At 36.6% G+C, this 25,021-nt stretch overlaps 1 protein-coding gene across 4 annotated transcripts in view; it reads left to right on the top strand.

Moving 5' to 3' along the window:
* Positions 1-25,021, top strand: part of SYT1 (synaptotagmin 1) — a 335,078-nt gene that overhangs the window by 108,382 nt on the left and 201,675 nt on the right. For all 4 annotated transcript variants that reach the window (XM_071423367.1, XM_071423366.1, XM_071423364.1 and 1 more), the window contains one exon: positions 10,889-10,950. The gene's annotated coding sequence lies outside the window, so the exon portion shown is untranslated. The remainder of the gene's footprint in view (positions 1-10,888; positions 10,951-25,021) is intronic.

Below are 25,021 nucleotides of genomic sequence, written 5' to 3'. Positions count from 1 at the left end.
TCTCAGAAAATTACGCTATACATCAGTTGAGACAGAACAAATGGTTTTTTCCTTCAGACTGCTCCAGTGTGCTATTTGAGTGCAAATCAGTAGTTTTTATGAAGTGGCTGAAGTTTGGTCCGAATAAGCTGTATTTCAGAGAATCTAATAATCAAAAATTAAGCAGGTTTTGTCAAGATGGGTAGGGAGATTAAATTAAAGGGTGGTTTATGTTAACATTTGGCTCTACAAAAAGGGAGAAATATTGCTATGTGGAATACTTAGCTTCATTAGCAAAAGTAGCCCAATTAAAATATTTGCCCATATGGTTTTTTTAAGGATTTCAAATAGACCTTTTTTTGAATTTTCCTTGATTTAGAGATGCTAACATTAAATGTGACACGTGAGATGGTAATTACAAGGTAATTATTTGATTTTCACTAAATAGACATTTCCATTAGATTCCTTCTGGCAATGTCTAGCTGAGGAAGTTGATTTTATAGGCAAATACAATATCACGATGTCTTTTCTTTTTTCAAATACGTAAGGAGCAATAATGATAACTACCTCTTTTAATGTTCCTAGCCATCTGCGCATCAACACTGCACTGTCTGATGTGCTGCTTTTTGATTAGGCTATCAGATTTGCTGAATGTGGACTTGATGCTTCCTTTTTTTACTGTTATGAAGACTTGCAAAAGCACCACTTGTCTTTTATCCTCCTTTTTGTTTATATCATCTTTGCATGTAATCTGCAAGGATTGGCAGTTAAGCTCTTCTGTCGCAGCTCAGAGTGACACCTGTGATTAAAAGGCCTGCCTCAATTCCCCAGTCTCTAGGTTTCTGCTTGTAGTTTCAAGATGAAAAAAGTCATGATGCTTCAGTTCATCTTTAGTATTGCAAAATCAGGCACGTGCACATAATGTGCAAAGAAAAGCTTTAAGATACAGAAATTGTATCTCTAGAGGATGTTATATGTAATAATGAATTTAGACCCAAATACCAGCAGCCATAGGCTAGTTAAAACTTTCACTCTGTTTCTATAAATGTGAAGATGAACTTTACTATAGATACCAGCCCAACCCTGTTAGTTGACCAGGGCAGCAAGCCAAGATGGCCAGGCTTGCTGTGTGCCTCCAACTATGGAAAGTAGCATGGCTTAGACACACTACTCTGGGATACCTGTGCTTGGTTAAGAGCTCCAATGACCAACTTCTCTCTTTACACAGCCAGCCAGGCTGGCAGCCATTTATCTCAGGGATATGAGACATTCCTACTGAAATGTGCAGTTGCTGCTGAGTTGACTTTGCAGCTTCTGAGAAGCGAGGTAGCACTTGCAGCTGCTGCCGCTTACATGCCCATCTCATACTTTCCACAGGCCGTTGTTACATGTCATTCCATGTTCACTCCTGTCACTTAGGTTACACGTTTCTTCAGCAAGTTGTAACCTGACAAGTAACTCCAGTTTGTGTTGCTCTTGGCTTTCACCTGTTTTATACACATGCAGTGCATCTGTCTGCTATTCTTTTGTTTGGTTTCGTTTATTTGTTGGCCTCTGTGTCTAGGCAGAAGTTAAAATGCTGAAGAACCAGGAAGATCTACTGACTGGTCAACCTATTACTTGTGTTTGAGGACCAGTAATACTGGTCAGTGCATCTCTTAGTGGTGCTACCTACAGCTCCTTCCAGGAGACAGCCCTATATGCCACAATGACAGTCACTGAGAAAGTAATGTTCTGGACAGTACTAAATAAGAGACACAATTTTTAATGATTGCTCAAGTTTGGAGTTTTCTTTACTGGAGGTCTAATATTCTTACATGCTGAGGAAGACGGAGAACATAGCGTAAGATGAATTTGTTTTTTCCAACAGACTTTGTGATGTTTATAAAACAGTCTCATAATGGTAATCCATTCTTGTCATAAATGTTTCAAAGACAAATACCACAGTTATTTTTTTTAACATAAATAATTTGGAGGCTGAAAACATTATTTTTTTTAATTTGTAACTAATTGTTCATAATTTTGTCATCTTAATCATCTATCCATAAGGTTGTAAAGTATTTCCACCAATGTTTAAATGTTTGCATGCTCTTACACTGTTACAATGAAGTTATTTTAATGCTAAACATAGTAGAGTGATTAGAAACATTTTTTTGATGATAAAATATTATGCGTTGTAACTGAAAATATTCAGTTACATATTCAGTTAAACATTCAAAATCTTCATGTATGCTTACTTTATTTAATGATCCTATTATTAATGAAGTCTAGTGCCAGTGCAAGGGGTCAGTGCTGTCCAGTTTCATCATTAATTTTGAGTGTTTCATTCTTTGCTCCTGTTGACCACAGAAAGGTACAAAATACCATCTCTTCTCATAAACAAAAAACAAAAAAAATCTTCATTTAAGTTGGTGTGTTTTCATTCTCATAGTCTTTTCATACTCTTAGTAGTTTAAGTGTAGCTCAATGAAAAGGAGAAGCCAACTGTGATTGTGAGTGTAGTGAAATTGCACATAAAGTTTAATAGTAGCAGTCTTGGGATATGAAGCACCCAGATAGTTACAAATGAAGCACCAGATAGTTACAAAAAGGTGAAAGGGAGCAGAGAGCAGTTGCTGTGGAGCAAAAGGGCTTGTTGCATGGTGGATGCAGAGCAAGCAACATTAAAATTAATGTGAGAAATCAAGGGTACCATCTTTGGAAAGTAATGTGCCTGTCTTTATGGGATTTGTTTTGGTGCTTACCAGAAATCTGAGCAGCATGTAGTCCATTACTTCTTGGACTAGTACAGGAGGGGGTAGGCAGTAAGTTGATTTTGTCTATATTTAGACTTGTTAAGACTTTCACATTTTTTTAAATAATTACCATTAGAAGAAAACAGTGGCATGAATAAAACTTACTGTATAGAAAATGTGGGCTGCCATTATACCAGTGGTGCATTATCATCTGTATACATTTTGTGTACATATCCAGATGAAGTACAGAATAAGTCTGCAAAGAATTTTCTCTTTATTTAAAAAGTTACCTTTGAAGGGATACATTTAAATGGAAAAGAGATACTGAAGTTGTTGCCACAGTAGGCCTCTTTAGGGTAATATAGAAAGGGTATTGGAATAACTCACCCGTAGATTATGTAGCTTAATTTGCTGAGGTGTTGACACTCACTATCAGATTTTATGGGTGAATTGCTTACCCATATTAGTACATTTTCATAAAGCAGAATTGAGAGATAAAGAAATAAATAAATAAAGCCTCTCATGCCAGAACAAAAAGATCAGCTGTGTTATGTAACATATAATCACTTCCTGCAGTGGATATTGCAGCAGGTTCTTTCATCCTGTGATAAAAGCAATTAGATTTTGAATCTCCAAACACTGGAATGCACCTGAGTGTGTATCTATTAATGTAAAGATACGTTATCTTTCTAGGATGGATTTAGGAGACTGATTAAAAAATCTCCATTCTGCTTCTAAATAAGTCTTAGTCTATAGCTGTAACAAGCAACCTAAATATGACATCTGAAACCAATTTTGCTAGGAACTGTTTTCTTATAATTTCATATGATCCAAGATGCCTAATCTAAATAGTATTATGAAGCAACTTATGGAGAACTGTGTTTCTTTTTTTCTAAAATGTCTCAGAAAAACAATTGTAGCTTTATATCTTATTGTCTAGAAAAGCCTGAAAATATTTGGAATTAAATTTCATGGAATGCTGTTTCAGCTGAAGTCTTGAAAACTTTCACTTAAATAATGAAGTTTCACTCCGATGTATGGAGTTTTTATGGCTTTTTATTGTTAATAAATGTTAATATCCTCACGTGTTCATATTTGCAATTGGAAAAAAATAAGTTTCATGTAAGGTTTGAAAATCCTACTCTTGTCTAAGAAGATGGCTGAGACATACCCAGCAATGACAGAGCAAGAATGGCAAGCTGCACACTGGGAAGTTTCCTTCCAGGGCAGCTCCACAGATACTGTATGGCAGATTTAGCATAGTGGTTGAAGTGTCCCTACATAGTGTGAACACATCCAGCTTATCTACTGTAATGGTCTGTTATATGCAAAGATTTCCTTTAAGTCTGTGCCACATCTGCTGTGCATCCATGTTGCTGGCACTTGTGCCGTCCCATTTATAAAGCAGGACTACATTAGCTTCACAATGAGATGAGTGTTAGTAGAAGAGACATATATTGTCCTGGATGGTTACTGGAGGAAGGAAATGCTGTTGTTGCCCAAATTCTGATACTCCTTTGGCCACATAAGATTCTTATAACATCTCAAGATGATTCAGATACCCATTTGTGACTGTATTGTCACTGACCGTATCATCACCATTGATAGGTTTTCTTTCTTGAAAAGATAATCTTTTAGTGCCTACTGATTCATATGATTGTTCATTGATCGTGAAGTTCTGAGGCTGACCTAGGTGTGCTTGATGGAAGTATCAGAGTGGATGGCTCTTCTAACATCAAGGCAAGTGTAAGGATAAAGCAGAAGCTGGAAAAGGCTTTTGATGGGCAACAAGAGACCTGAATCCACCACGACCGAGAACCAAAGAGGGTAACAAGGCATGTTCTGGGCAGTACTGGTAGGAGAAAGAATCTGAGAATGTGAGAAGCATCATGCAACTGGGAGAGCAAGGCAGGGATGTTTGAGGAGCAGCTGGCACTTACTGAGGTTTAGGGGCTGCTCTTGCCTGTGTGTGAGTTGTGTGTAACAGAAACAGCATTGTCTGATGGAGGTATGTGGTAATAGCGAGAGAAAGCTAGTCAGGAGTTAAAACACCTGGTTCTGCTAAGAACTGAAATTCTGAAGAAGTTACAGGGAAGGATCTTTCAACTTTAGGTGGCAGGTAGCTCAAAACAAGTGAACAGAGGCTGAAAAACAGTTTCATATTGTAAAAGGGACTTGTATTGTAAAAGGGACTTCCAGAGAAATTCCACAGTGACCTGAGTCCTTTGCTAAGTAGAGAAATCTGTAGAGCTGAAAACTAGTCACCTTTAAAATATATGCATGACAGGGTGGGAGTGGCCAGGCCACAGACTGAATGGACAGAGAAAAGCAGGGTGTAAATACTTTAGGTTTTGTCTCTAGTGTCCACTGTGGGGGGATAGAATGTAAGAAAATAAAGATAGTGTAGAAGGTGGTCTCACACCTGAGGAGTTGCAGCTGTACTAATCACCAAAGATTAAAAGATTAAGAACAGGCCTGCCCTTAATAGGCCACAGCTCTGTCCAATAAGAAGAGTGCTACAAAACAGTGGGTTAGCTGGTAGAAGAGAGCTGAAGCTTTTTACCTGTCCTGTGAAGAAGAAAGAGTGCTGTGAAGAGATGCCCATGAGAAACCACCAAGAAAGTATAGGACTTTTGCAATAAGATGATAACAGTCCACAGTGATGCAGCACTTGCATTCTGGTGAACTGTATTCTGAAGTACTTAAACATTGTGTGTTGAGACCTAAAGGCATGCAATCTAGTTCATATCTGTAAACTTAAATGGCTGTTCAAATGACAGCTCTCCTAAATAGATCATCTGTCTTTATGTACTGTGTTGAGTAAATGCTCATCTGAATGAATGAGGATGGGAGAATTTCTCCTGCCCCACCAGGAAGTGTGTGGTACCACCACTATCTTCTTCACATTCTGTTGCTCTAAATTTCTCCCTTGTCTTAGGAAAATACTCGATGCCTTGGTTTGATCTCTTGCATTTTCTGTTTCAATAATTGTTTCCTTTCTATCAGCAAAAGCATCCCTCCATATTTACCCATCTCCACAAATTTACCCCTGTCCTGGTTTTTCCTTCTAGTTTTGGGTGGACATTGGATCTGGTAACAAACTCTTACAGTCAGAAGTTTGCCATTTCTTGTCTATGTACAGTGACACCTAATGTCAGGCACGCACCTGAGAATTGTTTGGGTTTTTTAAAGCCATAGTTTCTTTTAAAACAAGCTGGACTGTCACAGTCCAAAATTGAGAACTGATTTTTGTATGACACTCACTGTGTTAACCACATTCTGTATAAAGTCTGAGAGGCTTTCCAGTAGTGTTTGGCTTTCCTACCGCTATTTGTTCCCTTAGCAGACTATTCATGAAATTTGCAATAACAATGCCAATAAATACTTCCTCTCTTCTGATTTGCTCATTTGCTAGAGAAGTTTTTATTCTTGGTTTTGATTTACAAAATATCGAAGGCTGCAGAGCCTCCTTACATTCATTGTTCTGCAACTCAGTTGTTTACGCACAGTCACCTCTATCATGAGATGTGCACCTCTTTACTGAATAATATGTCTTTTTGTTCTTTACTCTTTAGTACTATTCTCCATCATTGCCTGTAGGCAAGGAGGAAAGGTGGTGATGTGAGTGGAAAAAGTGCTGTCACCAAGTATACAGTAACTTAGAGCAGTGCTATTTTTGGGGGGAGGGGGGATGTGTGTGGAGGTATATTTAAAATTAGTTCCTGTTTTGGTATATTACAGGCCTGAATTCAGTCAGTAATGACCTCAATAGTGCCTGTTTTAATGTAATCCCTGCTTGCTGACTGCTGTTCCAAGAATAAAAATTTAAGCCAAAAGATTTAATGAAATCCTTTGGGATTAGTGCTCACTGGGCTGGGGAAATTGCATATCAACCATTTCTCTGTATTCTAGCCATACGGCTTGGTATTTGAATAGGAGGGTGTCCAAGAGAGACAACTCTTGAGTTCATCAATAATTTACATTTTTGTTAGTTACAAACCTGGTATTTGGGATTCTGTTGCCATAGCAATCCATCTGGGCCTGAACGGATAGTGTTTTAAGTGGTGGTTGTATAGACATTCACAGTGTGTGCTTTAAATCCCTTCTGAAGTAATCCTCAGATCTGTTCTGTGACTTATTTGAGGTTTTGACAAAATCAATGTTACTCACAGTAAAAGTTGATGCTAAGCAAATTAAGCCCATAAAATAGTGGAATATACATATGATTAAGGACTGTAAAGTTCATAATGTATGACAATTTCTGTTTCAGTATGTGAAACGATTAATAAATGCTCGCAACTGCATTTTTTTTCAAAATACATTTAATTTGTTGCACATTATGCAACTGGAAATTATCCAGACTCTGTACTGGTTATTAGCTAATTTAAACTTCATAATCGAATGCTAGCCTCATTTTTCCAGACATCAGTTCTATGTTTTACAGGATGTCAGTCTATTCATAATGGACTCCTCCACTTTCAATTAATCTGGTTTTCTCTCATAAATAATTCTAAAGCAGAGAATAAAATTGGAAATACCATTTTCACTTGTAAGACTATTGGGCTTTTGTTTTGAGGATGTGCTGCTAAATTCGGTAGGCTAAACACCAGCTGATTTTTGTTTGAGGTTTAGTTTATTTTTTTTCATTTTGCCACACAAAATTTCAAGATAGTTTATTCCAAACCTCCCAGATATGCCACATAAGTGATGTCCTCAGGTCTGAAAGACAATCAATAAAGTAAACAAACCTGGGCTAAGTTTCAGCTCTGTCAAAACCAAAACCCTCCTGAAACTGATTTCTAGAGCTTTTATTCCTTCATGACAAAAATGTTGTCCAGTTGTGCTCTGGAACTGTCACTGAGCCATAATGATGATATATTAGTAGCTCTTTATTACTCCAGAGTACAGAGATTCAGTTTGCAAAATTATTCCTCAGTGTTTGAAAGAAGAGAGGGAAGAATAGTACTCAAATAACAGCCATATGCTCTACTAATGAGTGTTTAGCCCATAATCCTAAAGATATAAAAATTGTTTCTTCATGGAGTTTGTAAAAGATCACATAGTTGTTCCTGGTTTTAAAAATAGTAATGGAATAAAGAAACTGCAGATGGCCTAGGATACCTTGAGAAATCTTTTAATTACCATGCAACTTCCCTTTCATCTTTTGTATCACAGTTCACAATGAGAAGTGAAGCATCTAATAAAAGGGGCTTATTTTTGCCATGATTTCACGATGCTAAAAATGTTCTTTGCCACCTGTAATAAATGTAAATCCACTTTGTTTCTGTATGAGTTAAACAAGGGCTTCCTGAGAAAAATTGCAGACTTCCTTCCTTGCAGTGGAGTAGGGTTTCATTTCATGAGCATATATGAATATATAATCTTAAATACAGTGGTTTTGACTGAACAGGTTTTATTTTAGAGCTCCAGTCCTGCCCCAGTTTAATGGGACTATTGCCATAACTGGTTACCATAAAGGTGACTGGGATCAGAGAGTTAAGGATTAATGAAAAAAGGTTTTGTTGTTCTTTTGCTATCTATATGCTAACCGAATCAAAGTTGCAGATCATTTAAATGAGTATGTACCCTGAAATTAAATGCCTTAAAGTATCTTCTGCAGATAACATTTGTTAAATATAGATTGCACTTCAAAGGGATATTACAAGATGTAGTCACACATATCAAAATGTGTTTCTGTTGATATTTCCAATGGTTTCATTAGGAAGCGTCTTCTCTTGCAAATATTGAAATGAAAATGGAGCCTTGGAAGATACTAGCACTGTGACAGATGCTATTTGTAGCTCTGAAAATATAGTTGTCACTGCAGGGGATCTCCTGCACTGAAGACCCACAGGAGTCCATAACCAAGGGTGAATGAATTAATCTTCCAACACATCTAATAAAAAAAAGCCTGTGTTTAATAGCAAGTGATAGAAACACAGCTGAATTTCTTTTGTAATCTGTTCATTTTCCTCTAGAAATGCAAATATTTTCAGTTTATTTATCTCATATTTTAGCTCTGCAAATCCTTGCAAAGAGTGATGGTATTTAGTTTCCTGGACAACTGTTGAATTTTATTGATTGGTTTTTTACTTATTCCAGATGTCCATTCCATTTTTCATATCTTTTGGAAACTCACACTGTGAGTTTCAAAGGAGCAGGCAGGCTGTCTCTGTTTGCACTTAATGCAGCACCACACTTACTCATAGTTTTGCTTAAATTTGCTTCTCTAGTGCATGACCTGTATTTTTATTCAGTTATTTACAATTAATAGTATAGTAAACATTTGTCTTTCCTTTCCATGTTGTCATTGCCACAGAAGGAAGCAGTGAACCTCCTGAAAGGCTCAGTAATAATATGGCACAGCTTGACACAGACAGCTTAGAGAAACAGAGAAAGATTGAGACAGTGCACCACAGAGCAGGTGTGACTCTGGGTGTTAATTTCTCTAAGGCACTTGCAGCTACTTCTGCTCAAATGCAAGATATACACAGGGCCCTGAACCAAAACCCTGGCTCTGAGCCCCAGGAGAAGGTGGAGATTAGAGGCTCTTTTATTGAACCCTCTTTCTGAGTGTTTCTGAATTTCAAATCCCTCTGTTTGGGAAAACTTGACTTGACAGCAAGAGGCAAAGTTTTGGTTGAACCCGTTCAGAGATGTTTGAGTACAGTTGTTCAGATTAGGTCTGTCATGATCTGTACCAGAACATTTTATACAGCTAATACAGAGCACCAAGTGAGGTGAGGCCTGCTAAGGCTATTGGCATCAGTTGATAATTGATATGAGTTACAAACTGTGGGAATGAAATTAGCTGTGTTTTACACCAGCATCTGAATTGTTCTAAACCCTTTAGAATAAGATTTCACATCAGTGTCCAGCTAACCTTGCATCATTTTAAGTGTTCAGCTCCTCACTGATGTCTAGGACGTAACAAAACAGGCTGCTAGATAGAAGAGCTGATCCCTATGGTTCAAAAAAGTTTAAAACTTAATAACATCAAAATACTAGATGCTTCTGACTAATGTATTATATAGCCCTCAGCTCCAAACAGTTCTTAATTGTTGCTTAGCAGGTTTCTTCAGTGGACTCATATGAGATAAGTGATTTCTGGGATGTCATAAATATTGACAGAAAGATACAGAAAGAAAGGGAAATTAGATTTTATAATTAGTTATAGTTTGAGTCCTGTATGATTTGAGTCACGAAAGATGCTTTCCTGATTAGAGTGAGATGGTGGATGGAATCATGATTTGCCTTTTTAAAGGCCAGCATAAGTGTTGGTGTGCTGTAGTCTAACAGTTTCAGATAACATTTTCATTTTCTAGTTGATGTAAAATTAAAAATACATCTGTCTATCTTGGTAACTATGTATTTGGCTCAATCTTTAAATTGCATCCAAATTGGTCATCTTCACAATTAATGCCTTCACAGCTTGATTGTGCTTGCCCTTTCACACTAATGTTGCCCCTATTGTAACCCTTGTTGCCCAGGAGTTCCAATTTTCTCCCTTCTCTCAAGCAGCCTTTATTAATGAAAATTGTTAATAGTAAAATCTGCAAAGGCAGTATGCTGTGTTCCTTCAAATCCTGCCTTAAAACTCACCTCTGTTGTGATGCTTGTACCCTGGCCAAGAAAGGCTAAAGCAGCTGGTGTGCTGTCTTCAGTTCTTACTGTACAAATTTCCTGTATGAAACAGCAGGAGTGAGGCATCAAAGACCCCTCTGCAGCATGTTCCACTCTCCTCCAGAAGTGGTGAGAGAGGCTGTGGCTGTCATTGCAGGCTTATGTTCTTTCTTCCTTGGCTCCTCCGTCTAATGGGGTAATTCAGCTGAGATCTAATACACCATGAGAATTTGATTTTGATGAGATGATTGACAGCCTCAGAAATGTGAAAGCCTGTCACCTTCCTGGAACTGGGGAGGCCTGCAGGCACCCAGATAAAATTAGGATGCATTTAGTCTGAGGTATCAAGAGAGATTTGTTCCCTCAACCTGTAGATTTCTCATCTCTGCTGCTATTGTAGTATCTAAGACTGAAAAACTGGTTTTTAAGGAAAAGGGATGATATGAATTTTCTCTGCTGGGTTTGAAAATGGCAAACTTCTGTATCAGAAATGAAACTAGATAGTTAATTTTAAGTGGATGATAAACACGTGTATTCTTTTTTTCTTTCAGGAGCGTGGAGTCCTGAATAAACGAAGAGAAGAGAGTTAAGCACACATTCTCTATTGTGAACAGTAAGTGACCAACTTATATACTCCAAAGCTAAATATGACTTGCACTTCCTTTTAATTTTTTTTTATTCTTTCATATTTGCAGTTCTTCCAAAAAGTGCAAGAAATTAGTGCAGGGAACATCTCTGCCTTGTATCCAACTTGGTTTCATTTCACAGGGGTAGACTTTTGTAAATTCTATAATCATCTCAGGTAAGAGGCCCAGGTAATCCACACAGAGTGCCTTCATTGCTGCCCATACTGAGAATATTATGTTTTTCTTCTCAGTAAAAATACATTGCAATAGAAATTGGCAGTAGCAAGCTAAAAACAATATTACACCAACATTTGCTCACATGTGAAATTTTGCAGAAAAACAGATTCACTGCTGTAGTTGGTGTAGGAGCGAAAGACTTTTATGGGTTTGTGTTAACCACATAACCACTGGTTCATTGTTCTGAACAGCCCTGGTCATAGCCGGGCTGTTCACTGCACACTGCAACCAATTGCAGTGCATGGCTGCACTGGCCTCTGACAACTGCAGCATTATCAAGCACCAAGAAATTAAGATCGCTTACTGAGACAAGAAAATGAGAAATGTTTGTGTTGTGTGTGATATTATTGACATTGTCCCTAGGAAAATATCTTAGGCTGCTGGGAACTGTAGCTGATTATATGGGTGTACCACATTTCTGTGTATTAACAGGTGGTGATATCTTCTGAGAACCAGAGCAGGTGGGCTTCTGTTAACACATTTCTGTTAATAGTTCAAACAAAATAGTTTCTCTGTGCTAGGTGCCAATAGAACCTGCCTTTTTTGTGGTAGATAATTGAGGACGGTAGGTAATGTGCAGAGAGTATGGGTTCTTTAGCACCATTCTGCTTTTAGAATATACATTTGGCAGGACAAGATAAGGAATTTTAATGTTGTATATTAAATCCCTATTCATTTAGCCAAACTGGTGTATGGGACAGGGTAGTTTTGAATAGAAATAAATCTTGACTATTTCTTGAGAAATAATAAAAATAATATTCTTGATTGGGAAAAAATGTGTGTAAATCTCAATAGCAAAAAAATACTTATTATATCTCTGGGCTGACAAGTTTGATGATGGGCTTTAACATGAAAGGAAATGTGTGACATTTCACGAATCCAAGGACAACACAATGCTTGTTTGTGAACCTGTGTGGTTATTTGTACACTGTACTGAACTATGTTACCCATGGGGATCTTCTAGATATATAGCAAATGATACACATGTACCGGAAAATTCTAGAAAACTTCTCAAAACTCCTATTTATCTATTCCTTTGGTTTGTTTTTTTTTTTTTTCATTTCTTCTTCTATCAGTCATACTTTCCTTGTGTTTTCTCTTCTTTCCCTTGTGGCTCCTGTGGTTTATATTCCCTACATGCTATCACGCCTCTTTTTACCCTTTATCTTTCCATTTTTTGCCACATAGTCAGTCTGCTCAAGCTTCACATTTTCTGCTCTCATCTCCCACATAGGGCCATCTCCTCTTACTCTTGGCAGAGCTGCATTGCAGAATGTTTCTGATCTTGGGCAGATTTTAAGCTTGCTATTTCTAGTATCAAATAGATACTCTGCAGACCAAGAGCGTTATTGCTGTTTTTGGGTCATGATGCATAGAATGATGCCATATGCCTATGTCTAAGGAATTCACAAAGGGTTACAATGTAGTGTAGTATGGGTCAGGTCTTGCAATTTTATTTGACATGTGGAAAAAGACACAGTGGAACTTTGGAAGTTGTTATTTAATGCATGGGATACCTTCAGCCTAATCAATTATGCTTTACGCCCTCTGGATCTGAAGTTTTGGCAGCAGGTGACTGGTAGTTACATGAATAAATGCTAGCAATTCAAAGCAATTTGTATAATTCAACTGATCCATATTTACAAAAATCTACAAATTATTACAGACCTTCTTGTAGAAAATAAATTTCACTCCTGCAGACTCTGAAGATCTTCTCCCCAGTTGTGTTTCTGTGTCACGTGGCCAGAACTCACAGGCAGCTCTTTCAAAATAATGTGGATTTATTTGTGTATAGTGAGAAAAATTTAGTCAACTATTATTTGTACTCCTTCACATACAAATTCTCTCTCTTCTGCTGGCCGAATAGGTTGACAGGACCTTTTCATATTATCCATGGTTAATTTTATCAATCGTGGTATTATGATTATAAACTACAAATTATCTAACATATAATGAATATATAATTACAAAAATGAAACTCTGCAGTGGTTATTTAACATTTGTGATGTGAAATTTATTTAACACTCTCTTTGGAATATACATGGGAAATTAGAATAATAAAAGAAATAAAATTACCTCTCATCCATCATCAGTGAGAAGCAATGTTACCAGCTTGATCAGGCTGTACATTCTCCCATAGAGGGACCTTCATGTATGGAACCTTTGGGCCTTCTAACAACACCCTTGAGAACGTGTGCTATTCATACACAAAGGAACCAGTCGTTCTTCTGACACTAGGTTTGATAAATTGGATTTGTGGAGTTGTTTCAGAATACCTTTTTTCCTTCAACTTTAATTAAAGTCTAAAATTTAAAGTATCTGGAGCTTAGAGGCAAAAAAAGATTGGATTCCCCACATATAGAGAAAATAAAATTAAAATCAATATTGTTCTTTTTTTAAAAAGGATAAAATAAAAGTCAAGAATGTAGAGTCTATTTTGTGGGTTTTACATGTTCCCAACTTTATTTTAAGTGCAAGGGCCTTTGTCATTTGTATTTGATATTGCAAAAGATTGCAGATACCTTTTGAGGAACAGGAAAAGATTCTTGCAACACGCGTTCAAAAAAAGGTGTCCATTGTCCTCACATGGTCAGCAGCAATCAGATTTCATCTGCCACAAACTTTGGTGTATCAAAGAAGTGGCAAATAATTGATGGCTGGTTGATAACAGGTTTTTTGTTACTCTTGTTTGATAAAGCAAGTTCAGGTAATGTGACATAAATTAGGAGATTGGTACAGGAGAGGGATGGCCAGAATCCAGACTCTGCCTGGAGCAGATGAGAGGAGGCTTGGCCTGCTGAAAATTATTGTATGGGCAGTTTGACTCCATTATGTGCAGAAGAATTAAATTTATGTTAAACTTATCATTAGCTCACGAGCATGCAACGTTACCCTTGTTTGTCCTAATATCTATTTCAAAAGCTACTGTGTTTTATATTTTATCATTTATAATATTATATATAGAGGTATGTAATGTACCAGAGATAAAGGAGCTAAATGAAGGGGTTTTTGGTTTTGGAAAAGTTGTAAAAGTTGAATTTATGAGTATTCAAAAAGAAATGAGCCTGTGGTTCCTGAATATTCTGTAGTAATCACAATAACCTTCCCTTACATTATTATTTCCATTTTTCATGCAGTATAGTAATCTAGAAGCAGCATGAAGTGCCCTCATTCCTTGTTCTTTGCCATTTTGTCACAGGTTTTGTCATTACAAATTAAAATTCATGTGCATATACTGCAGGCTTGGATAAAATTGTTCATTGGAGTGTTTCCATTACCTTAAGACTTTAATGAGGTCTTCCCCTAAATTAGTTTCACTCTGTTTTTTTTCCTCACATAGTGAAAGTATGAACTTCTGGTAAATTATATAGTAGCATTTGCATAATGTAAAGGTTGTTTATATTGCTTCTCTTTGGTTATCATGTCAAGGCTATTCAGAGAAGTCTAGTCTCTATGGCTTAAATGCTTACAAAGTTCTGTGCTGCAGAACTTTATTTTTCTTTTCTTTTTATCATTCCTGTATTACAGACACTGCTTTGTGTTTTTTAATGTGACATCTCTGACATGGATTTAGATTCTGTACTGCTTTGAGGTATGCTAGTTATGCAGCCTAATTTTGCAAAATGGCTCTGTAGTTGTAGTTCCCTGGGGCTTCAGTTTAGTTGTCATCTATCATTTTAGCACTGTGATTGATTAGTCTCTACTATTTAATTTATCTGCTGCAGCTTCTAAGCTTTTTCTTTAATTGGTAAACACATACCTTTCTAGACACATTTTCAAATACGTGTTTTCCAAGTGCCCCAGAAGTCATGTAATTATCTTTTTCTCAGATAGGCATTTAACCATTTGAGCCATTTAATGACTTCAATAAATGTTGCCTGATATTTTGTCTATTACTTGGAAATTTTAAACTGGAAATCTGTGTTGTATTTTCCATTTTTCAATGTTATTACATATATATATTTTTATTCAGAAGTACTAGTGTATTTACCTGCTGCTTTTTCATCCACCAAAAACATTAAAAGAAGTCAGCATCTTTCTTAAGTGTAGGAGTCAAATGCCTAGGTTGCTGCTGTGGCAGTAGATTTTAACCACCTTTGCACATTAGGTTTCAAAAGCAAAATATTAATTAGTGTAATTTTCTTGTTGGAATTTCATAAGCCAGCTTCATTCAGTAGGGTTAACATCCTTATTCTCCTCTGTTGTATTCTGTGTTCCTGTACTTTGCTATTTTTAAACATCACATTGAATATCAACTTGGCTATGATTTTAAATCAGACTCTTTCAGAGAAATGTCATTTCCATTTAAAAAAGAGTTGGTTTTTGGCGTTAAGTCATACAATGTGTAAACATTGCAGCAGTTCTGCACAATTACTGAGGCAACTTCCAAGAAGCTACTATAATGAATTGCTTCTATGATCCACATATCAAAGAAATTTTAATGTCGCATTTTCTTTGCTACTGCAGTTTTTATTATGGCTCTGCCTATTTTTGAATGGGGATGTTGATAATTTGTTTAAGGTTTTTTTTTTTACTTTTAGTTACTGTGAAATATTTGTGATTAAAATCTCTCAATAAGAAGAATTATACTGTGTCATCATAATGCAGCTTTGCTGACGTTGGTAACTACTATTATGGTCCCATCTCTAAATACAATCAAACAATCAAACAAAATTTGTAGACATCTGCAGTGTTGCATGCTTTTGGGGGTAAATTGGTTTTCTTTTTTTTTTTTTTTTTTCTGTTGTGAGAGCAAGCTTTAATCAGTACTTCCCTTTTGTTTCTAATTCTTAATCTTGTTACACAATGTGCTTTTCAAGACTACCAGGTTAGCTTCGGACACCGAAGGAGTTTGTGGTAGGTCACTTCCAGCCCGAATTTCCAATGAGTCTTGGAGACAGCCTGTTCTGTCACTGCTCTTGTCGTGACTTATGCTTTGATTAGGAAATAAGAGGATAGACTTTATTGTAAACTTCACTGGTTTGTGTTTATGGTACATGAAGCTTAACTCAAGAAATAACTCATCTGGTACAAGTGATTATGAAACATACAGGTTAAGACGACTCTCCTGTATGGAGTTTGTGATCACTAAGGGACATTATTTGGCAGTTTTGGATCATCTCCAAGTATGACTTTTTTCTTTAATTATGATTTTTTTTTTTCTTCTTTAAAATTTCATACTATAAATCTTACTTTGAAGATACCTAACTGTCATAAACATCTCATTTTGACTGCTTTCCTTATGTAAATGAAACTCATTCAAGAGTTTATTCAGAAATGAGAAAAGACGCATCTTAGACCTGTTTACAATTATATCTCTAACTTACAACTATGTTGACAACACTTATCTGTGAAAATGGGAGGAAAATAGGAAATTCAGTTACTTTTCCATGTAAACGAAAATGTTTTGCAAAACCATTAGCACATAAAAATATCTTTTCTGACGTCTATCTTCTGTGTTTATATTAGTATCTGAAGTACATGAAATAGGCACAGTAGAATTTTTCTTACAGTAAACAACTTTGAGAACACAGAATTTAAAATTTAATATATTTGGAAAGGCATTCTTCCTAGGATTAGGATTTTTGGGTGGGGGGGTATCCATTAGAACAGCTAGAAATTAGGAGTGATTTGAAGTGCTCTGGAACATCAAATATATCAGCAGTGTGTCTGCAATGTGCTGCTGCTGCACCTTCAGTTTTGCTCTGCAAGCTAAAGAGGCTAAGAATGGTTTTGCTGTGAGAGGACCCTCTGCACGACAGCTCTGAGAGCAATATTGATTGATGTCTTTCATACTTGTGACTCTTGTAGCTGTGCTAATAAATGAAACAGTACTTTGAGCTGAGGGCACAAGTTTTTGAACATGCTGTTCATAAAGCACATAACATTAGGCCATCTTACCAGTCTCACCATTTACAAAGCTTTAGTCAAGTGACTAAAAATGCCGAGATTCTCTTTTTCCATATGCCACATACTTGGGAGTTTTTCTTGTTATTGCTCAATTTCTATGACTGCTTTAGTCCCTCCAAAATCTCAAAGTTTATAAGTGTATTTTTTATTGAAAGATGAGATTTTTATTCAGTTGCATGGGTCCAGGGGCTGAAGCTTCAAAAGATAACTCCCAAACATTTATTGCAAAGTCTGGTGATCCTGTGTAAAATGCATGATAGCCTGGAGGTCTCTGCTAGTACCAAAGAGAGGTACACTTTGATCTTTCACGTAACAGGTCTCCCAATACCTTTTCATTTCTAACAGAAATAGTGCCCAAGCTGCTCTTTTACCATAAGCCTATTTCACTCATCCTTAAAAGTTATGATGCCAAGTAAGAACATTGATTTTAGGAAGAAGAATGGAGAAAAATGGAATATGATGTCATTTAGACCATGCAACCTTAACTATTTTTGATGGTACTTGCTCTTAGATTCCTGTCTCAGTAGTTGAATCTTCAGTTTAAATGAAATTATTAACAGGGACAGAGTTTGCTTAAAGATCTAATTTTACTTTAGGGATAATAATATTTAAGACTTCAAACTGCATTAAACAATTGGTTAATAAACCACTAGGTATTAAACTGTTAATTGTTTTTCCTGTAGATAACAGGGATTCTTTTGGATAGTTACAGACTATTGGGCAAATATGCCAAATATATAGGTAGGTTTTAAAATGGGCATTACATCTAAACTTCATAATTTTGTTCTTAGACATTTCTCAAGGAGAATAGAATCAGTTTCTTTGGAGTGAAATTTTCAAGATTTGTTAGTGGACATAAATTATTTGCTTAAATCCTCCTGAGTAGTTTTCCTTTTCAAAACTGGTATGGTGGCACACAGTAACTATCCAGGGGGGTGGAATTCACTCCAGTGGTGAAATTGATAGTATTGTTACTGATGTGAAAAGAATAAGCTCAATACCATCTCAGTATTGCAAAGACCTTGAAGAACTACAGAACTGTGTAGTGCTGTTACTTATCTTACTCTTTCAGACTCTGAGATTGTTCTGAATATTGATTTGTCCAGCAGTTCAAGCTTCTTAGAGGTGCCACTGTGTTTGAGAAATGTGTTCATTAGTACCTAATTATTTTTGATGCATTTAAAAGAAATTGAGATTATATCTGCTGTTAAGTAACTGCCTCGAAAAAACCTATTGTCTTACTTTGTGGTTCCTAATCTTGAAAATACCTGTGTAAGACTATGAACAACTCCTACAAATATCAAAGAAGTTTTTTTGCTGCCCATTTTACCAATAAAAGCCCTCTTTACCTCCCTTATTCATTCTCCTAGGAAAAAACAGCAGCCTTTTCAAGCCTGAATAATGAGATGGGGCTAGGTAAAGGAAAGCTCTGGTATAATTATACTAATATACTACTTACTGCTATAGCATATAGCCCTATATTGTTTCTTGTTCTGATTCTCCTTTCATCCTTTGTTCATATTCCCATTTTTCTCCCTTTACTATTTTCTTATTGGTAACTCTACCTAAGTCATATTATAGAATTTTTTGGATTGGAAGTGACCTTGATCTAGTTTCAATCTCTTTGTCATGGACAGAGACACCGTCGCTGAGATCAGGTTGCTCTAAAGCCCCATCCAGCCTGACCTTGAACACATGCAGGGATGGGGCATCCACAGCCTCTCTGGGCAATTTTTTCCTCACCACAATGAAGAATCTTTGTGGCCCTCCCCTGGATTTGCTTATTGAATCTTATCTTCCCTTCTAGAGCTACTTGGATGATACTCTTCTGAAAAAGACCCCTCATAACTGTCACCTAATTTGTTTTCTTGTAGTTCCCATAGTTCTTGATCTTCTTCATAACAGGGATTTCAAAAAGATAACAATAGGGATAAAACACAACTTATATCTGCTGGAGTACTGTAACTAGGTTGTGACTGAGTTTGCAAAGAGGGGCTCAAGCTGGGATGGTGCCCATTTATGTGATCAGAAATGTGTCTAGACATAAAGCAATGGTTTTTGTGTGTACATTCCTTCCTCCCCCTGGCCAGATATCTTAAAGTTGTATTATAGAGCAGTGAATGAACCTGAGGTTTGTACTTTTCCCTCTGCAAACATTTGTTTCTTTAACATAAGCTCAGAGCAATTTGGGCATCTCTTTATCCCAGTCAGCAAACTGTCGCTTTGTTCCTACTTCCTTTTCTACTTGCCATGGGTATGGGACTATAATGTTACATTACTTCAGATAGAACACAGTAAATTTGCTTAAAATGATACATTAATACATTATCTTTGTGCCTTTTTTTTTGATTGTTAAACCCTTAGCTTTAGCATATACTACTTTCTTCAAATTATCTGCCTATAGAGTGCAATGTCTGATTTGTTTGAAGAGCTTCTGATTTCTGCTGATCAGATATTTCACTCAGAACATTTATTTATTTACATCTGAAAGATGTAAAAGAAATTCATGTTTGTGTGACCTTTCTTCTTGGATGCACATGTGCGTGCTCACTTGCTTTTGCTCTGTCTCTAGCTTTTTTCCTCTGCTTTGCTGGAACATTATGTCCTCAGTTGTCAAATTGCTTTCTCTCAGATAAAATTCCAAAGCTAGATTGAAAGAAATCAACCCAGAAACTCTGACAGAGGAACAGATGATTAATTTCTAGAGTGAAACTGAATTTTGTGAATCTTAAATGAAAAAATGTGTATTATTACAAAAGTACAGTATTAGGCTTGTGAAGAGGAATCTCTGATACTTGGTATATAAAAAAGGAGATATGATAAGATTATGAAACCTTGAGGGGTTATTTGAATTATCAGCTTGTTTCTAGAGAGAAAATAAAGCTCTGTTTTATTAATCCTAATTGTCCTTTTATTTGTTGCCATATATTATATCAGGTTTACAGCATCTCTTCAGCATTAGCTTCCCAGTAACAACATCACTAAAGTGCAACTATCAGCAAGCTGAGTGCTACAGATACAACCTGAAAATAAGTATGGATAATTAAGCAAGGTATTGTTTTTCAGAAACAGCACATCCACTTCTGTGTAACATGAAGAGGAGAGTTTAAAATTATGTACAGGGTTCAATAAACTGTTGAACAACCTATTTACTAATAAACTGTTTTTGTGAGTTAATCCATTGGTAAATGAAAGATAAAGAGGCAGTTTATGCATTATAGACTATTACCAATTGCACAGTAGAAGGCAAGCAGATAACACTAGAACTATATGATGTAGTGGGAGAGAATATAAGAAAATAACGATAGTGTAGAAATTAATCTTACCCCTAAGGAGTTGCAGCTGAGTTAATTATCAAAGATTAGGAGCAGGCCTGACTTTTATAGGCCGCAAATGAGAAGAAGAGTGCTATAAAAGAGTGGGGTGGCTGGTTGAGAAAGGATCTGGAGTCAGTTGGCTGCTTTGGGAAGAAGTAAGAGTCAGTGCTCTGAGGAGCTGCCCATGAGAAATACGAAGAAGGTAGGAAACTTTACGATAAAGAGACAATGGTATGGAACCCCTGAAATGAGATGATGACAGTATGACAACCTGTGAACTGTTGCTACTTCTAAACATCATGGCTATGAAAACACATTGATGTCTCCTCTCAGGGTTCTCTAAAATGTTGATTGAGGTGTGAGTAAAGGCATTTCCATGACCCTTGATACCACTGTGTTGCCACACTGAATGTGTGGCTTTCAGGAGGTGAATCATCATCGGCTATATATGACTGTTTAGCTTTGCTTGTTACTAGATGTATATTCTGCTTACCAAAATATTGTTTCGTTAGTTTTTTAGCTTAGAAGTACCATATATATGGTGTCACAACTTCTTTAGCAGGAAGTTATGACAGGGTAGCTGGGGAATTCATGTAATGTCTTGGAAATCATCGATTTAGAACACGTGGAGCTGCATCAGTTGATTTTATACTATGATGCAACCTGCTGTATAAAAGTTATCTCAGTCTGGGGATTTAGAAATGCTTTTAAGGAAAGAATTTTTATACGTAAGTATTGTTAAAGTAACTGAAGTATATAGTTAGCACTTCTTGTGGGAACAAGCAGGAGAAGGAGTACCCTGGGTTTAAGTCACAAACAATCAAACACTCAACTGATCCAAGCGAAAACCACCAAAATTAGAGAACAGGAGCAGTCACAATGTTTCTAAGTAGAAGCATTCATCAGCTGTCACGTTGCTGACTTTTTAGGTTCAGTTATCATATTTGGACTTGGTGTGGTGCCAGTAAAAAGGATTTGCTCATTTATTTTCAAGTGATCAGAATATTTTTTAGGTCGCTTGTAGAAATAGTTAGAAAATACAGTAGACTGACTGGATAAGAAAGAATGGATTAAGTACTTGCAGTGATAATACAAAAGAGGAAGGATGAAAGTTCACAGTTATTTAGATTTAAAAGGAATATCCATAGGAGCTGCATTCACTTCAGATGCTAAATATATGTATTATTACCTCTTCTCTGATTGAGTTAAACTTACTCGGTCACCTAGAATTTCATGTGACTTGTATATTGGCTTAGAAACAACAGAAGACTGAAATTGAAGAAATAAGGATGAGCATGGTGGTGTCCTTTGCTAAGTTAAGAGGTATATGTAGGAAAAGAATACGGCCAAGAAATACATTAAGGCTGAATATTTATTTATTTACAGCTGAAAGATGTAAAAAAGGTGTAATGAAAAAGTTATTTGCTACTGGTGTGTTAGCTATATTGGTAAAGCAGAGAAATGATAACTCAGAGCTAGAAAAATGAAGGTATAGGTTTTGTCAAAATATTAGTAAGCTCTCTAGATACCCTGATGAAAAATTGCCTCTAGTTAGTTTTCTTGTTGTTGCCTTGACCTTAGTATATTTTCTGTTGAGCTTCTGTCATTTTCATCCAAAATATGACTAGCCGTCCATTCAGAAAGCTTTACATTTTTCTTCTAGACTGTGCCTGGTTAAAAAAAAGTGGAAATATTTGGCAGTGACAAATATTGTCTGATCTGTAGGCAGCAGTTACTGTAGTCTGAAGTGGTGTTGAACGCTGCCCCAGGTGTTTTCACAGTTAGGTGTCTGTGGTTTATACTGATGCTTGCTCACAGACTAAATGATGTCAAGTGTGTTTTGGATGTATAGATTTTGTGCATGGCTAAAAAACAGCTCTTAATTCAGTTGATTTTTAGGGAAACTAATAATGGTACATGCACATCTCTCAACTTAAGTACCTTTCTGGAGGGCACACTGAAGCAACTTGACTGTGTAAGAGAGAGTATGTATTTCTGTGGGTTAAGACTTGATTTTCTATTTATTTTAGAGAAATATCTTTTTTTCTTGGTGAGCTCAGTCTTTTATCCCTCTTAAGGCTTTTTGATAAGAGCTTATCCATGGCTTGGTTGCCTTAGCATTTTCTGATACTGATGGGGGAGTGGTGCTTCTCTGCTGCTTGACATTTACGGACATTTGCTATTTTTTCCCCTCTGGAACAATGGGTTGCAGTACAAGACTTTGCTCAAGAAATCTGAAGTTGCTTTTTTTTTGGTTGGAGTTTCATATATCAATACTGCTGATTGTTTTATCACCTCATAATAGGATCACCAGTAAAATACTGTACTGTACAGTCCTTATACAATTCATGAGAGTTTACATATTTACTGTAAAGTTAACGTGTCCTCTGCTCTGATTCACTCACTTTCCATGGTCATGTATCCCTAATGCCTTATTAAGTCATATAAATAAGGAATTCTTCACATTAGCAGTTCTAAAAGTTAATCATTTATAATCACATGCAGAAGTGGCAAATGCTCTGAGTGGTGCTCAGCTATACTTCTCATGTGTGGAGAAGTATCCAGCAGATGCTGTGCTGTTAAAACAGTGGGGTCCGTGGCAAGGGGGTGATCCTATGTAGGACATACCTGCTGGCACAGTTTGAAGTGTCCTGGAAAAACTTCTGTCTGGTGGGGAAAAATTTTGTGGGAAACATTAAAACTCCATTGACTTCTCACAAAACTCTAATTTTCGAAGAGAAGTTTTTCTCTCCTTTGGTAGAAAATAGAACACGTTTCTACTGTAGTTAATTGCTGGTGCATGGTACGATGTGATTTCTAGCTAGATAAACCTTGCTAAGAAGGATGAGTCAGTTCTAATGGATCTTTCTTTGATTATGTTATGTGAAGGTTTTCCTCTGTGGTTGTTCTGGTGCTTTGTCCCCTACTTTTTGCTATTTCTTCATGTTGTGCATCTTACTATTTATGTCTTTATATTTAGTGTTTGTTTATTATATTTGGATATGCAGGTGACTACCAAGTATCTGTTTGTAAGTAAGTAATACTAAGTATTAAGTCTAAGCTTATGAGTCTTGAAACTTTTCATCTTGAAAATAGCTACAGAAACAGAAGACCCTGTGCTTCAAGAGAGTTGTCCCTCCATTTGTCAGTCACCACTGTAGGATGGGCAGTTGCCAAAGCTATCACACACCGAGCAGGAGGTCAGATGCCCTGGTGTGGTCTGTTTGTGTTTAGCTGTGCACTCTTATCCCACTCAGATGATTTGTCTTCATGCCTGGATGTGGAACTCAGCGTTTTCTCTCGTGTGTACAGTGAGCAGCCCTTGCTGTCAGGACAAGCAAGCAGTTCACCCCCAGGTTACAGCAATGCTACTTTTCAAACTAGCAGCTGTGTGTTACTTAAGGAAAGCCCAATAGAGGGCCCTTCCCCAGAGACTGAGCCTATCCAATTCAAAGCACTGTGTGATGCCTTTGAAATATAATTGCTAAAATGGCACCCATTTACTCCAGTAGAGCTGTAAGATGCACAGGTAGATTTTTTTAGCTGTTTAATTAAAGATGCATATCTGAGGTAACCTAGCAAAAGGCATTTGCCTAATTAACTCCCTGTAGTTCACCATTCTGTCAGTTGCTGACAATTAGTAAATATTTGGTTTCTTTAAGCCTTATTTCTCTATGTGAATGATTTTGATATTTATAGTTTAGGAAGAAAAGATCAGTTATTTTCCATGTCTTCAATGATACCTGTTTGGACTTTCTAGATCACAGTGCAGCTTGAACAACAACATGGATATGTGAATAATGAATTTTCTCCCATTGTGATGTTTTAGCTGCTGACTATGAGAATCAAAAAATCTACCATTTTTCCCCCGTACAAAGGAGTTAAATTCTGTAATTCTGTGGTATTCTGGAAGTGACAAAATTGTGGGTTTATTTTTTTAAATTTATGAGTATGTTTTTAAAAGTCTGTTTTTGTAGGGCATGTTCAGAGTCTCTTGAAATTGCAATACATAAAAGGGAGTCAGTGATGGTCTTTAATAGGAGTGAGAATAATATGTAATAGCCCTATATCAAAAGTCACTATGTAAAGCAGTTGTATTCTGGACTGCATATAATTATCCCAGTTTCAGTGGGGGTTACAGGCAGCTGTGGAAACTATCAGGTCTTATTGTCTGTGCTGTTATTTTCCATTCCACAGTAAAAGTTAAATTCACTCTTTAGGCCTAAATTAATATTTTATGTCAAAGTTTGAGGAACAAAGAAAGGGCTTTTGGGGGGGAAGCGGTGAAGTTTATATGCATAATGGAGAGCTGCACTAAAAAAGACATTTTGGTTAATGCTGGTTCCCATGGTTACTTGCAAATAATTATGCAGTTTTTAAAACACAAAACACTTTTTGCAGTCTTACTTCCAGGCAGATAAGTGGCCAGCAGTTAGTTATAATTAGCTATATAAGAAGTAAATTGTTAAGTCTTCATATTTGAAATTCATCTTAGCTTATAGACATTACACCTCTACACACTGCATTTGTATTGGCTTCACAAAGGTTAGATTTCCAGGTGAGGCAATTCTGTCTGGCTTGAATAAACTTAATC

The sequence above is a fragment of the Agelaius tricolor genome, unplaced genomic scaffold, assembly GCF_023055355.1.
Source record: "Agelaius tricolor isolate 1412-34295 unplaced genomic scaffold, bAgeTri1.0.p SCAF_3, whole genome shotgun sequence".
In the NCBI taxonomy this organism is placed as follows: domain Eukaryota; kingdom Metazoa; phylum Chordata; class Aves; order Passeriformes; family Icteridae; genus Agelaius; species Agelaius tricolor.
The sequence above is the reverse complement of the archived record's forward strand: the minus strand, read 5'-3'. Positions and strand labels throughout refer to the sequence as shown.